We start from the raw sequence: 16,576 nt of genomic DNA, 5'->3' as shown, positions 1-16,576 counted from the left end.
TTGTATGTATGAGTGCATTTGTATAGAATAAAGATTGATGTTCTCCTCAGTGTCTAACTTTTTGACACAGGTCTCTTCTTGAACCAGGAGAGCTCCATTTTGGCTAAACTGGCTGGCCTGAAAGCCTCAGGGATTTACAAGCCCCAAGCACTGTAACTAAGAAGCTTGTTGGCATATCCAGTTGTTTATATGGTTCCTGGGGATCCAAACTCTAGTCGTCAGTCCTCCACAGCTAGCACTTTACAGACTGGGTTATGCTACCATCTCCCTTGAGACACTATTCTGTCTTTATGGAACACAGACAAGGAATAGCTTAAGGCTCTATCTCTTTTTCCTAACTACTTTCTCTAGCTAAGGGTATTGATCATTACTCACCAAAATACGAATAGTGCCTAAATCTTTGTGTAATTTCTTATATGTCTCCCTTTCTCCATATTGAAGAATCTAGTCCTTAACTTCTAACTATAAATGATCACTATTTCTACTTAGCATCACTACTTTTAGATAGTTCCCATGCAATAAAGGGGCAAGGTCTGAATGGCAAATTCAGTGGCATAATTGACCTCTTCATACTATAACTGCCCTATTTAGACTGAAAAAGGGTGGACATTCAGGGGCACGGTTTCACCTTTAAATTTAGTTTCTTTTTACAAGTATTTGGAAGATAAATACTATGTATGGAACGCTGAGGGTCAGTCAACAGGTCAGTGAAGTAAATAAAGGAGCTTACTTCCAAGCCAGGGAGGTCTAGACCACTAGTTGATGATTGTAGGACATTTCTAGGAGTTACCTGATAATTCACGGCCTAAATAGTACATTCACGAGCCTTCCTCCAATGAGCTCAAGGGCTTGGAAACCCATAGACTGCTTGCTCTCTGTGACTCCAGGTCTCCCCAGAGTCCACCGAGCTAGGCACCAACGTGGGAGAAATGAACTTCTTCTGCCTGAGCATCTGGCAGATCTCACTGTCCCCAGTCACAATGAAAAGCTGGAACAGACAGCTGCATGGGGAAGGCAATGGCGATATAAATACATGTTTAATTGCACATCAATTACAATTACTTACTAGGCTGCATTTATTTAAATGCAGTGTAATTAGAGCAAAAACCTTGATTTAATCATAACCCTATCAAACACAGATCCCTTCATCTTCTCTGTATTGCTGTGTGCCTTCTGTTTCCCTCTGCGCTGATACTGGGAGAGGGGTGGAAGCAGAATCCATTTAGGGCACAGGCCCTCTCAGAGTGTTCTCTCGTCATTCTAGACCTCTGCTCCGAAGCTGCAGAGCAGTTCATCCTGCCCTCTTCTCTAACAGCTCCTGATGAGAAGGACTGATTAGCTAGAGTGACTTATTAGAAATATAACTCATCCCTGATGGCAGGCTTCATAACCCAGGAGCCCAAGATTAGTAAGGACATTACATAGGTTCAGCCTCCAGAGATAAATTACTTCTTGGAATGGACCCTCTCCGAGGCCCTATGGCTGATTTCTCATCACCGTTGATGGGACCTGACTTGACATTGCAGCAAAGGGGTGGGTAGCAGGCAGGCAGACGGGTAGGCAGGCAGGCTGTCTTTCACGGTCAGCTCCTGGCTGCATCTTTGTTCATCTCCTACTTTCCTTCATCCTCTCTTGCATTTCCTGCCCATCTCCCAAGGGGCCACCATGCTGTCTCTATGTGTGTAAAACAAGAATGCCCTCTTTCTGTAACCATGTATAAAAGCATTGCTCTGTTGAACCCTTAATGATGCAAATCTCTCTGATTTGATTTATTGGTTTATTGGTTTATTGGTTTATTTGATTTATTGGTTTCTCCCCTCACACACCCCTGCAACCCCCTCCCCACACACAATGACATCCTCTATGACTACTTGGAAGTAGACGAGAAACGGACCTGTGCCCTCAGTGGATAGCTAAGGTCTATCTAAAATTTAGAGTTAGGAGCTGACATATGTCCATGCGAAATAATTGCCTGATTCAGGGACAATCTCCTGATTCACACAGGTACACCTCACTCTTCCTGCCAAACAGAGAGTGCACAAAATAACGTGCATTGAGTTTGACACTGTAACAGGCATGTTTCATTCATTGTCCTTTATGAAAGAATATAAGGTAGTCACCATCGCTGTTTAAATATTTGGATTACAAAAAAATGGATAAGCAAGGAAGTTAAATATGTGGCTTGAAATTGCAAAGGAGGTCATGAGATGACCACTAAGGCCTATGAAATTCAAACTTAGAGCCAGATACTAAAACACACACACACACACACACACACACACACACACACACACACACACTGGCATGTGTCTATATACATATACGTATGTGGGTGTATATATACATTTCTCTTTATGTGTGTATATATATGTCTAATTATATATTTGTTATTCCTAGATAGGTAGAAAAATACATATACATAGATGAACAGGTGCCTTTTATATATTATATTATACTATATTTTATATCCATATATTATATATCTCTATAGACTGGACCTTATTAGCCTCCCTTTGAAAGTGAGAAAATGAGCTTTAAGAGGTAAAGCATATGTCAGAAGTTTCATGCTTAGGTGCAGGGCTGCATCAGCTGAATTTTATGGGAACACTCTAAGAACTCCAGACATTATGGTGGAAACTTCATTCATTTATCACATTCACATCTCTCACCAGCTCTGGGGCATTTTACAAACTGGCTACCTCTTCAACACACCCTCCTCTGTCCCTCCTGGCCTGCACAAGGTCCTCCCTACTGTGCTCTCCTGGTTAACTCCTGCACCTGCTGCCTTCCTGAGTGCTCCTCCTTTGTCCTCACTTATTCAAGGAGGTGAATTCAAAGGAGGCAAATTCTTTATCACCTTGACATAAAACCTCTCTTTGCTCTTCCCTTCCCCTGGTCTTTGATTCTCCTTCCTCTCCCTCTCTGGCTACTTCTCAAGCTGATATCTACACATCCTTGCTTTAGACTTTAACCTCTTTTTTCTGCATTTCCCAAAATATGTGCTATGTTTTGAATGTAACTTTCCCCTCTGGTTGGACAACTCTAAAATTCTTCCCACCTTTATTTGCCCAGGTACCTCTCCCCTATCTTTAAATCTCAACTCTAAAAATGTTTCTTTCAGGGAAACCTTTGACTCTTCCAGAGAAACCTGTTCTCCTGTGACACACTTAGAGGATCACTCTTTGTACTCTTCCCGTAACTATTTCACTCCACTCTGGTTCCCCAGTGGTCTCTGAGATGGAGAGGTAAGAGCATCCCTGCCAGCAACGAGGAGGAATTCAGTCAATACTGACTGACGTGATGAGTAAACACTCTCAATTTAGAAGTCCCTTCTTCATTTCCTGACATCTGTCTTCCTCTTTACAACTTCTTTACCATGTTCCACACCTGAGTCTTTTCATTCCCAAATGGTTTCTTGGCAGTGAAGAGTGAACTCTCGCCTTTGCTGGTAGCCCGTGCCAGACTCTTTCCTTCCAGAATAGTCTTTCCAGCTCCCCATTTCAGTCCGCACAGTTAACACCTTACCGTCTCTACACATAGTCTAGGGTCCTAGGATACCGCGTTGGCTGATGGTATATAAGCCTCTGGTGTTTTACAATCTCCAGAGCAAAATCTCTACAGAATATTCTCCCCTGCACAAGCTCCCAGGATGAAGAATTGATGTTCAGCAGAATATGAAGGCATAAGAGGGGGAAAAAACTGAGCATGAAAATGGGTAAATAATTGCTGGATGTTGCATGCTAGAGTGAAGAAAACGATGTGAAAATCAGGCTTATCAGAAATTCTCTTATATTTCAGTACAGTGAGGCTCTGTACAGCATCACAGTTCACCAGCTACAACCATTATTCCCAGACCATGTCAGTGTGGCATTAGAGCTGGAGAAAATGGAAAGAGTTCTGACTTCAAGGAGTTGTCAGGGCATTGTGTTCCTGTGTCTCTGTGTGTGAGAGAGAGTTGATGTGTGAGTGTACGTGCCTGCCTGTGTGTCTGAGTGTGAGTGTGTATGAGTGTATGAGTGAGTGTGTGAATGTATATAAATGTATGTGTGAGTGGTATGAGAGTGTGTGTTTAAGTGTGTGAGCCTATGCATGAGTGTGTGTGAGTGTGAGAGAGTGTGCGTGAGATTGTGTGTGTTCACATGTATACGTACCTCTATGGGTGTTCAAAGAGCAGGATATGAGAGTCCCTGCAATCTGATGCCCCTCCCTTCCTTCCTTTCTTTCTTCCTCTTTCATTCATTTGTTCTTCCCTTTATTTAAAAAAATAATTACTAGAACATATTATGTTAACAACATGTTTCTAATCACATAGTATATGTCACAGAATAAGCATGCTACTTTTAAGTGTTAATGTCTCAGGTAAATATTAGAGTTACAGTTGCAATCTCGGAAGTAAACAGAAACAAAATTGATAGCTGGTGAAAGGTGGGGCATTCCACCAACAGATGGGAAATTTCAATGGTTTAGGGAGATAGAATGGGGTGTGTGTGTGTGTGTGTGTGTGTGTGTGTGTGTGTGTGTGTGTGCATTTATATGAAGTGAGGTGTGCAAGAGGAGCCTAAAATACAATTACATGCAGACAGCAAGCATGTGAGCTCACCTTACTAATACCCACTTATTTTACAGCAATTCTGAAATCTTGTTAAAGAGTCAGAACCTCAGAAGGATCAACCATCTTCCCTAAATTCACACAGCTTCCAGGTGTTATGACCGAGATTCTAGACTAAGTCAAGCCACTTCCAAAACTCATTCATTGCTTTTCTGCTCTCTGGTTAGTGAAAGCAGATGTGGAGGGGAAACAAGCTACCGCTAATCGTTGTGTCTGGGAAGCGAGAAAAGAGCAAGTTAGAGAACCCAGCTGTGACCAACTCACAGTGGGAGCTTCTACCCTTGGTCATTTGGAAGGCTAGGAGTTGTGTTCAACATACTCCAGGTCAGTCTAATCCCATCATGGAAAATGAAAGGTGTGAACATCTATGCAAGGAAAACTCATGGATATAACTTGAGTCCCAGTAAATGAGTGTGCCAGAGGGTAGGGTGAAAACTCATCAGGATCTGACCAAAGGTGCTAAGCATCTTTCTTTTCCCAGATGGTGTGAAGGAGAAGGGCTGCAACCACTTCCACTAAATGCATCTCCTTTGAGGGCCATTGTACTAGAAAGCCATACTATCAGGAGTGGGGTCCTGCGGGTTCAAATGTCACTTCCACCAAAGAGATTTTGTTGCAAACAAATCACTTTTGCTATCTAGACAGATTCCATCGCATGGGGTTGAAGGGGCAGAAGCTTTGCAGCGAAAGACTCAGACATCTGCAGAAGTTGTGAGAAAATCAGCTACAGACAAACTTAGGAGAAAGCATATGGGAACACAAGATCTACAGAAAACAGAACAATTTCTTGTCAGCCATAACTGCATTTCAAATTTCATTTCTAGTGCTAACTCTCTGTTTGGTCTTGTGTAATGAAGGACCCTTTCTGAATTTCTGCACCCCCCCATCATGTGTGTGTGTGTGTGTGTGTGTGTGTGTGTGTGTGTGTGCGCGCGCGCGCGTGTGTGTTGCTTGTTTGTAGTCTTTAGTGGTGACTTAGTGTCTCAGGGTCTGGGTATCTTATGAACTATTCACTCCACAACAATGAGCGTGACACACAGGTTATTAAACTCGTCTGAGCCTGTTTTGTATCTGTAAGGGAAAGAGGATGAAGCCGTGCTTCTTGGATTGTAAGAAGTGATGACATAAGATTTGAGAATAGAGTCAGCACAAGTAAGCTCCCAGTGCTCTGTTCTTCTTCTTATTAATCATCAAAGCTCCACCAGGAGAGACAGTATGCCTTCGTTCCCTTGTGTCTGCAATATGGCTTTCCTCTCCATCATGGTATATTTATATATTTCGATCAAGAACAGGCCATCATTTAATTCTCACATCATCATTTAATTCTATTGTATTATAACCTGTTGTATTACATATACTGAGTATATAAATCTCACTCTCCTGTTTATGTGCATATAACTACATGCACAGAATATATGAATATGCATATAATTATACATATATAATTTAGCTCTTTTTTTTAACCAGATTAGAAGTGGAATAGCTAAATGCAGCCGTAAAGCACAGAAGCTGTTCATTAGCCCCTGATTTATAAATGTTTTACAGTGACATCCGAGCATGATGGCATTACCTGACTGCAAATTAGGTTCTGGTACGGGGACCCTCAGCAGGCATTGCTGTTTGACCACCAATTCTGAGTAACTTAATATTTAATAGCCTCCTCATTATAAATCTTTCTTTTCAAATCCCTCTCTCTTCTCTCGTCCTCTCCCTCCCCACCCCCTCTCTCTCTTTCTATCTCTGTATATAGACAATCATCTGTTTGGATGAAACCACACTTCTGTTTCTAGCACTGTTAGTTAGCAAGATTTCTCTCAGAAAAAAAGAATCATTCAGGTCTCTCTGTTGTGTCTCTGTAGGCACACAACTAAAACATGGTGGATCGGAATAAAGGAGAAGCCCTACATTTCCTGTTACATCGCTTTTTAACTGCTTCTCTGATGGTTTAGACAATGAAATGGGAAGTGGGGATGCGGAAAGCTGTGTTCATCTTTTTCCTGCCATTACAGATGGCAGTGGGATTATAACAGATGGAGCTTATTACAATGGAGATTAATTTTTAGATTTATTTTTATTTACCTGCATGAATTTTGTGTCTCTGCACATGACTTTGGTTGGCTGTGGATACAGTATGAAATTTTTGGATGTCTTGAAGCAGCAGTTAAAATGAATTGAGCTTGCCAACATGGGTGTTGCGTAGTGAATTTAGGCCTTCTGCATGAACAGACACACTCATCTTCTTAATTATTATTAAATTTATTTATTTATTTACGTAACACCACAATATCAGCCCCTTCCTCCCAGTACCCTTCACATATATCCACCCCCTTTCCCCCTTCCTCTTATTTGAGAAGGGAAATCCCCCTCTAGCTATTACCCTTCCTCACTACCACCACCATTCTGGGACATCAAGTCACAAACAGATACACACTTAACCACTCAGATATCTTTCTAATCACAAGATGGAGACATTTTCATGGAAAGAAATGGGAGAGCACTAATGAAATAATAACACAGTCATTCAAGACCTCATCCATTTCTGAATTCCTCTGCCCCTAAATTTCTAGGGAGTTCTGATGTCCACCATTCATTTATATTATTAAAAGTAAATCCTGTGCACCAACCCAAGTAAGAGCACATTGTCTAGTTGCCACTGGAATAAGAAGACTGACCTGGTCTCTAATTTCCACGGTTAGCAAGTTCAAGGTCAAGAAACAGGTTTAATATAATTAGTTTATCACTTTCTGGTCAAAAGACTACGTCCAAGACAAGTTCTCCTAATGTTCTCAGTTACAAAATCTAACGCCCATCACAGTCATCCCAGAAATGAAATTAGGAGGTTTATAAACTATTTCAGCGATATGGAGGCTTCAGAGCTAAAGTGTAAATGCTTAACACCTGATTTTAATAGTGACTATCTATGTGACTCAAACTTTTCTGTTCCTTGGTTTCCGCATTTATTCGTCCAAGCACCAATATCATCTATTCTATTTTAGAATTAGGCCTGAGAACCGGATGACATAACTCTCCCATCAGGCATTTAGTTTATGTGATAACACAGATCAAATTCACTAAAAGCTGTTATTTGTTGGTTTGGCTTCATTAGTGACCTATAATATGCCACACAAACCCCTGATCAAAGACTTAAATGGCCAGCTCCAAAGCTTCTATACCCACTCATGGGTGAACTGCCAAGTTTATTTACAAGGTTAAAACATTTACATAGTCACTGGATAATAAAAAATAATGGAGCTTCAAAGCTATGAGTAGCTCATGGCAATCAGGTCAAATCTTCAAATCTGGGCACTGAGGCTACTGCAATTAAGTCTATTCATTGCTTCTGATTCAGCAACAAGCGAGCACTGTAATCTCACTCCCTTTCCTTTCTATTAGTATTTTCTTACTCAGTTATCAAGGTCTGTGAACAGATGCTGAATATTTTGTTTATGCATATTTATGGCATTTGGTTTTCTCATGTTTTGGAAATGGATTGATTAACAGTAGTATACTATGTGGTATTCTGTACTGCCCAGTTTTCTCATTTTATGAATTTGGATCCACAGAGGTGTATGCTTCTTACACATGCCTAGGGTTAAATAAGATAAAGAATCCATGTCAATATAGGAATCATAGACTAAGTGGTTCAAAATGCCCTTTAGGTAAACAGGTCCTTGTCAATGTGTATTGTACAGAAAGCTAACATACGCAATCAACAGATAGTAGAATTAAAGAAACCACAAAGCTTGGCACTGGATGACTAATCAGGTCTTGTGGATGAAGTGAGTCAAAGAGTTGGAACTGGTGCATCCATAAAGCTGAATCTAGGCATGAGCTTACAGACCCTCATTTTAAAGGGTATGTTTTTTGTACCTTTATGATCATAGCATCAACGGACTATTATGATGACAGAATGGTAGAAAAGGAAGGTGGAATATAGAATGGGAAGCACAATGTTTGAGAAAGAGTTCTCACCCTGATTGTGTCAGATATTGTAGAAAGAAGGGTATATAATCACTGAGGGATGTAGGAAGAGTCATGGAAGAGCCAATAAATTATTTTCCCACATGTTGATTATGGGTAGAATGAGCAGTTCAGGAAAAGAATGCACTGTCCTTGAGCAGGAAGTGAATTACACTTACCCACTAGTTAGAGCTTTGAAAACAATGAGAGAGAGTCCAGCCATATAAAAAGAAGTATGTAATGATAGATAATGCCACATATAAATGCTGGAGTTGCAAAGGCACATAGAGCCTTAGAATAAATTATTACCATAAATAAATATTGCTCATAGATATTTCAGATGCTTCTCTGGTTATGAACACTGGACATTCACCCCTAAGGAATTGTGTATTTCCTCATCAGAAGCAAAAGTGCTCATGACTGATGACTGCATGTCTGATTAAAGCTGTGAACATCCACGCCGTGTTTGCTGCTACAACTATGACTTGGGCTGGAGCGCTGAGCCCTCGGGGCCTAATGCATGTCTCATGTATGGCACGGCTGGCAACTCACAGCAAGAGATGCTGAGGAGACCTCCCTTCCATTGCTTTTCCGTCAGCTCAGATTCTTTTGTTGAAAAGTCCTCATTGACTGTGTCCGAGATAAGTACAGAAGCCCTACTCCTTAAGGCAGAGGGCTGTTGGTGTAGGGCTGGCTAAGTGTCTGTGTCATCTGGAAGACTGACTTCATCTTCTGAATGACCAGCACTTCGTATTTGAACTCTGGCAAGTCTCATGGAATTGTGAGCATGTCACACTCAATCACAACAGTAAGACCATGGTGGTAACTGCATAACGGGATAAGGAAGGAAATGCATGGGCTTTCAAGCCCAGTAGGCCAAAGGAACTCTAGGAACCTAAAGCACACAGTTGATTTTCCTGCCTTAAAAGAGGAGATAATCATATCTCTTTCTAAGACTTGTTTTGGTTATTAACTTTGTAATTAAAAGTTATTTCTAAAGCCTATGAACTTAAAGCCTCAGGCCTGGAATATAGCCAAAGCAGAGGAACCTCGCCCATTCCCCTCCCACCCAGCTTTAAAATGTACGCCGTACCTTGTGCTGCTTAGATGATACAACTTTGTGTGGCAACACGTCAAGGTGCCTATGCAAGAGGCAACTGACATGTACACTGTCATGGTGAGTTTTTATACCAAAGAAAGTCCTGTGTTACATACATGTATGGAGACTTGAAGAAATTCCCAGCCCGGGGGAGTCACCTGAGTTTTGGACTCTAAAGTGCAGTATAAAAAATAGTAAATGATACATTTATTTCTAGATCTATTATTATTATTATTATTATTGTTATGATTATTATTATTATTATTATTACTAGTAGTAGTGTTTATTATTACTAGTATTATTATTTTATAATAACTTGTTTTGACTCAAGTGGTTAAAAGCTTGTGTTAGTCTTGGTTTTTGCACCTACTTAAAATATGTGTTGAGGGTTCAATATACTCCTGCTTTAATATACTCAGGCATCATGCTAAATATACTCTTCATTTGTTTATGCCATACTGTCAAAAACCTTATGGATTAATGTGTTTCTTATACTGTTTTTTTATAAGTGGGAAAATGGGTTTACAGAGTTCGTGTAGCCTGGCTATGGTAATTGGTGATAGCACCACGAGTAAATCCTGCCCGGCCATACCCTAGAGTTGGCCATCATGCTATTATACTCAATGGCTCCATCAATATCAAACTTACTGAAGCTTTCGGTCTCATTTTAACCCCAAAAACCTGTGACTCAGTTGTTCATATTCCATGACAAGAGCAGATCAGAAAAGATCAGTCACCACAATATATTTCATGGAGCACTGAACAAGTTCTTAGAGCCCACCAGGTGCCAGATGTAGAGTTACAGTGGACACTCAGCAGTCCAGTCTGGGTATCACACAGCTATGGGCTTCTGGGAAAATCCTGCATGTGGCATCATACATGCAAGCACACACTCTGCCATCAGGCCCTGCTAGGGGCTGGATATGAAGTGGCAAATGCAGCCGGCTCTGTCATGTTTCGATTGTTCACAGCTCCCCTTAGGTAGTCTACCACTGGTCCATGTATTCTTGCTCTTTCTTTCTTTTTACCTGCACAGTAGAAATAGTGCTCTCTCTGGAGCAGGGCTCTGTTTATTCATCCCCTACAGAGCCCCCAGAAAGTCTAACAGTGTTGGAGCACAGTGGGGATTTCATAGATAGCTACAGAGCAAGCAGTGAGTGATCAGAACAATAGGCTCTGACTTAGCAATTTGGATCATCTCCCTCACATTTGAAAACTTCTTACAGATAGGCTAAATCACATGAGATATACCCACAGACCCAAGAGATGGCTAGGCAAAACTCTTCATTTCATGGAAGAGGAAACAGAAAAATCAAAGTGTTTATTTGAATTATCCATAGTCACACAAGCAATATTCCAGTCCTGTGACTCAGAGCTCCACATTCCATATCATAACACATTGCAAATGAAACTGTAATAACTTTTACAGGGACTTCATACCTAAACCAAGTGTTTCAGGAAACATAGGCCTACAGCATAGAAAATTAGACCAAGAAGAATTAGTTTCTGCCTTCTCAATCCCATGATGGTCTGAAGAAAACAAGAAACAACAACAAAAACAAACAAACAAACAAAAACAGTTGATGTGAATGCCGGAGATGCATCACAAGATTCCATGAGCGGTATTGAGTTTTCGTGACTTGGAATGACTAAGAGAATCCCATGTGCCCAGAACTAGTTACTGTATTTCGTTCCCAGAGCACAGAGCACAATTTTAACTTATCCACTGAAACCTTATTTCCCAGCAAGACATACCTCAGCAGCATTCATTCCTCCCTCTCCTCAAGCCGCCCTCTCCCCTGGCCTTCTTCTAAAGGATCAGAGTAGTGTTTAGCCTTCTCATGTTCAAACTCCAGCACTGCTTCTTGCTATGCAGCTCTAGATTTACTCAAACTCCCTGTGCTTCAGCCCTTCCCGGAGTCAAGTGAGATTCAGTGACTTAGCACATCTGAGAGATTTTTTTTATGTCCACGTGTCTGATAGCTCTTGGCTGTTGTAATTAACACTTTCATGGCTGTTATTATAAGGAAGGCCTGAAAGCTTTTGCCTCGCTCAGTCATTTCCCCCTCCTTTAAGACACTGTGTTCTGGGAGTCACCACAGTTCACACAGATAATTTATTTTTTAGCTCTCTTCTTCATTCTCAATACATGATTCCCTTTCCCTGGAACTCTGAATATGAAAACAAAACTAACTATTTTTTCATAACTGGGCTGTGACTCAAAATGGGAATTGCATTACAAAAACCCAAAGAGTTGGCTTGACAAGGAAGGAGAGCAGATATTTTATAGTGGCATTACTGATGACTACATACCACTTCCTAATATCCCTTTAGACCCACGTCTCAGATGCCACCCACTTATGACCTAAGCTGTGTCCCTTACATATCTCTATGACACTATTAACACTCTCAAAAAGTGACTACAAGACTCAGAGATGAAGGAACTGGGTTAACCCAGTTATTATCCATTTCCTACATGATTAAAATACATATATACATACTTTGTATGGTCAATGATAAGCATTTCAAATATATTATATATTATATATTATATATAACAGATTGAATTCTTATCATTATATCATATATATTTATATTGTATTATATTTATTATATATCCTATCACATGTTATATATCATTAGCCATAGAATATACACATTGGTGAATCAGCAATATACAGAATGCTCTCTCTCTCCTCTCAATTACCATATTGTGAAAAGGGGTTTATTGTAAAGAATAATTTCCCAGACAGACTATTACACAATGCAAAACTTATATGCTAGACCTCTGCTTCTTTCACTATGGGTCCATCCATAATAGACTGCAAGTCAGACTTGCTTCCCACAGTAGAAATATGAGGCAGAAGTTAGATGAGTCTAAACAAAGATACCACCTCATTAAATAAAATATGCAAAGGCACTAGGTGAGAGGTTCTGGGAGACAGTATGGCAGTATGACAGTATGGCAGTGGTGTGATGCTTTGGAGGGGGACATGATAAAGGGTGACATGGACCATACCATAAAACACAGGCACTCCGTAATCTAAGAATTAAAGCTTAATCCTTTCATGCAAAGAGTGGAGATGTTCTGCTGCATCACAATTAGTTACAGTGATAGAGTTCACTCATTTATACTCTTCTCTCCTTGTCCTGTGCCCATGGCAGCCACAGCCTAACGTGTCCTTAAAGACCAAGGTGAAAGTGCTGGCACTTCGATTTTCCTATCACCATGAACAGGCGTTTTGTTAATGGTACATTTTACAAATCGACTCCCTTACTAGGCAAGTGAGAGTAACCTCGAGTTTCTGTGGTAGACATTTTAAGTCACTGAACAAGGGAAAGAGAGTCTCCAGTTTTATGAAGCAGTAGGAGAACCAATGTTAAGAGCTAAAATCAACTAGGTTTACACAAAATACCCTCAATGGTATTTTCAGTCATTGTCTCGGCTGGCTTTGCGTAGTCCATTGTGTCTGCCTCAGACTTAAAAAGTGATTGTCTCATATACGTGAACCTGAAAGAGGAGCTAAAAGTCTAATTATAACTTCTTTTGGATATGTGGATATGGATTCCTTTTATTGATTTTGTCTTTGACCCATGGCATAAAAAAATTAAATTATGTCAAAAATTCCTAGCATCATAAGCCCTATTCACATGCGTGTCATTTTGTTAAGATTCTTTGCTTGTGGTCTCATTTTGTTTTCCTTTCATTTTTATTTAATAAATGTCTCCATCTGGGCTGTATTTTTGGCAACATTCGGCAAGAGAATTCACATGATAGAGGTTTTGCAATTTCAAATTGATAAAACCTTATCAATGTGCAGAAATTTTTGTGGCCAAGAAAGGAAAGTCAGGTTGGAACATGAATAAGTTTGAGAAATATCAAGTGAGGTTGGGGACACTAAGACACAGAGAGAGGGGGGGGGGAGGGGGGGGGAGGGGGAGGGGAGGAGAGAGAGAGAGAGAGAGAGAGAGAGAGAGAGAGAGAGAGAGCGCTCACATTATCAGAATAGGCATAAGATGGCAATGATATTATTCAATGCATCAGAAGAAAAGCTGCAAACGTCATGGGTTGCTGTGGTGTGCCACTAACTACAAGGCACAGCATGTTGACGAATCAAGTGGATCCACAGTTCAGTGTTGGAAGAATAGAAAGTAATCTTGAAACATGAAGAGAAATAACATAACAACCTGGTAAAACTCTGTGTTGTGTTGTCTTTTTAACAAAAGATAAAAAGGTGGCATGTGAACCTTGGCTCACAGTTCAGCACATTCCAAATGCAAGAGCTGTGGATCACATAGCCTCAAGGACCCAGCAAAGGCATCCTTTTCAAAGAATTTGTAGAGCATTTTTATCCTTGCTGTCAGCTGCCTTGGTGGCAGGGTGATAAATGCCATTGAATTTGAGTTAAACAGACTAAATCTGTGAAAGAATATTTGAAGAGCCACTGAAGTCCGGAATAGTTCGCCAACTCTACACCAGAGGAACAACAGAGGTGTGTCATAGAAAAACCGCCTCAAGGCTGAAGAATGTGGGCGCAGTTACCAAAGAGCCCGCACGCCGTGTCTTCGCAACAGACCACGTGATACACACCTTGAATGCAGGGTGCTAAGGTTTCTAATGCTCATCAGCCTTCAGCCTCCAGCCTCCAGCCTCCAGCCTCCAGCCTCAGATCAGGTCCCCTTCTCTTCCTTCTCTCCCTGGGAACTCTTTGGATTAGTGCTGACAGGCATCTTTAGGACTCTAGTTTCTTTTCACAGAAATGAATCTACAGATGACTTAACCTAAGATACTAACACTCAAGGAGACTTTAGTATTCTACTTCCTTAAGGAAGACCTCAGGCTCAGCACAGGGGCTGGCAGAAACATATTTCTGAGCGTGTCAGTTTAAGCTGTGGAGATCTGATATGTGGCCAGAGGCTAGAGATCAGATGACTTCAAGTAATAGTGATACCAATAGCAGTAGCAATGAAAATAACAACAAAGATGGATGTGTACCAGGACCTGTGACAAGTGTTTCACACGTTTTATCACAGTTGGAAAAGGTCTAGACTCATCTTTGGAGTGCCATCTATATTCTGCAGCTGTATAAAGTGAGTTCTCCCATTTCTCTGGGAGTTTATCAAAAGAAAAGCATAATTTGGACTCAACAGGACCAGGCAAATCATCTGGGTTTATGTCCAAGGGAGCTGGAAATGAGGATACTCACCTGATTAGAATTCTCTTTGAGACAGCTTTAGCAAGATAGAATTTCCTTCTTCCATTTACTACAGCACTCCACTCTGGCTCAGAGAATCCTCATCCAACATATAGACATCTTTGGCGAAAAGACACAGTTTATTTTTAAAGTTTAATAATCGGGTCTTCCTGGTTAAATTGTTATCAGAAAAGGAGAGGGAGCTAATGTATAGCCGCTAATTTTTAGTTCTTTCCACGGACTAAGTCATGTCTTACATTTTCCTTTCAGTTTGCAAGAGACAATTTGAGGCTTATAGAATTTAAATCCCTCGTTGAAACTTGAATAACAAGTAAGAGGTGTGAGCAGGACTTAGGTGTCTTTACATTTAACTCTGCTTGCCTCAGAAGGGACAGGTTGATACTTATCCATAATCTGCCAGTCTCACCTCAATAAGAAAAAGAAAAAAAATCTAGAGAGAGAAAGAAAACCAAAACCCAACAAAAGCCCTTTTCCTTTGACATTTAAACACCATAAGAAAACACTGGTGGAAATTGGATGTGCTTACATGAGCAGAAATATCCTGGGAGTCTGGGTATTTATTTCAGACTTATCTCAAAAGGATATAGAGAGGGCGAGAGATGGGGGGCACTATATAATGAATAAGTGAGTGGGAGAAACCATGAAGAGAAGAGATAGAGTATAACTGTGGCTCTGATCCCTTTGAGAAGAAGCTAGCATGCTGGTGGTGTCTGCACTGCAGGGAGTGCATCCGATATATGAGATTACTATGTCATCAAAGTTGCTATTGGATCTGCTCTTTCAATTTTCCCAGTTGGCTACGGAAACAACACTGGAAATTTCCAAATAAAGTTTTCCTTTTTTTGTTTATTTGTTTGTTTCCTGTTTAAGTTATGTATGTATATAAACTATGAATTCCTTTACTACCATTGGTTTGAAAAGAGAATTTGTAGCCTTTGGAGCTCAAGTTAATTGTGGAAGGATTACAATGTAGACCTTGTTCCCACCATTATTCTTAATATATGAAAGGTTTCACTGTTAGAAAATTTTCATTGAATTAGACATTCCTAAGGGACTTAACGAGGATATCAGTTGGAGAAACAAAGTGAGGAATGCTATTGTCGTCCTTCTTTCCCCTTTCCTTTCCCTCTCTTCTTTCTTCTCCTTCTCTCTATGTCCGCCCCTCTTCCTCTCCCCCCTCCTCTTACTCCAACTCCTGTGTCTGTGGTATGGGAAAAGGAGTGAAAACAGTCTTCTCAGGTCCATGGCCTTTAGCAATACCTGTCTTTCAGCTAAAGGACACAGGAAATCAAAGAGAATATCCATGCACCACCCCATTAAAGAAAGCAAGACTTTTACCTTGACCTGTCAACCTGACAACTGCTCCTGTAGGAAACCCAGATATATTATTCATCAAAGAAGTCCAAGTGAACTGCTAAACTTTCCATAAGAAATGGTGTTGCTGGTGATAAATCATTATTAGTGATAGTGTTCAGGTTGTTGATTTGACAAATCAACCTTTCTTCCCTTCTGCATCCTTCTGCAGGCTCCTGTGATAGGAGCTGCCCTCCTCAATGTCTAGTTCCTGCTGAATCTTCTCTTTCTATCCACGCTCTCACCACCATCTCTTAACCAAATTCAAGGATGTATAACTGCTTCAATACCTCAGAGTGAGTGAAAGCAACTTGCCTTCTTCCAATAGTTGGTTCTTTG

This window comes from Rattus rattus, chromosome 2, assembly GCF_011064425.1.
Source record: "Rattus rattus isolate New Zealand chromosome 2, Rrattus_CSIRO_v1, whole genome shotgun sequence".
In the NCBI taxonomy this organism is placed as follows: domain Eukaryota; kingdom Metazoa; phylum Chordata; class Mammalia; order Rodentia; family Muridae; genus Rattus; species Rattus rattus.
This window is presented reverse-complemented; position numbering follows the sequence as displayed.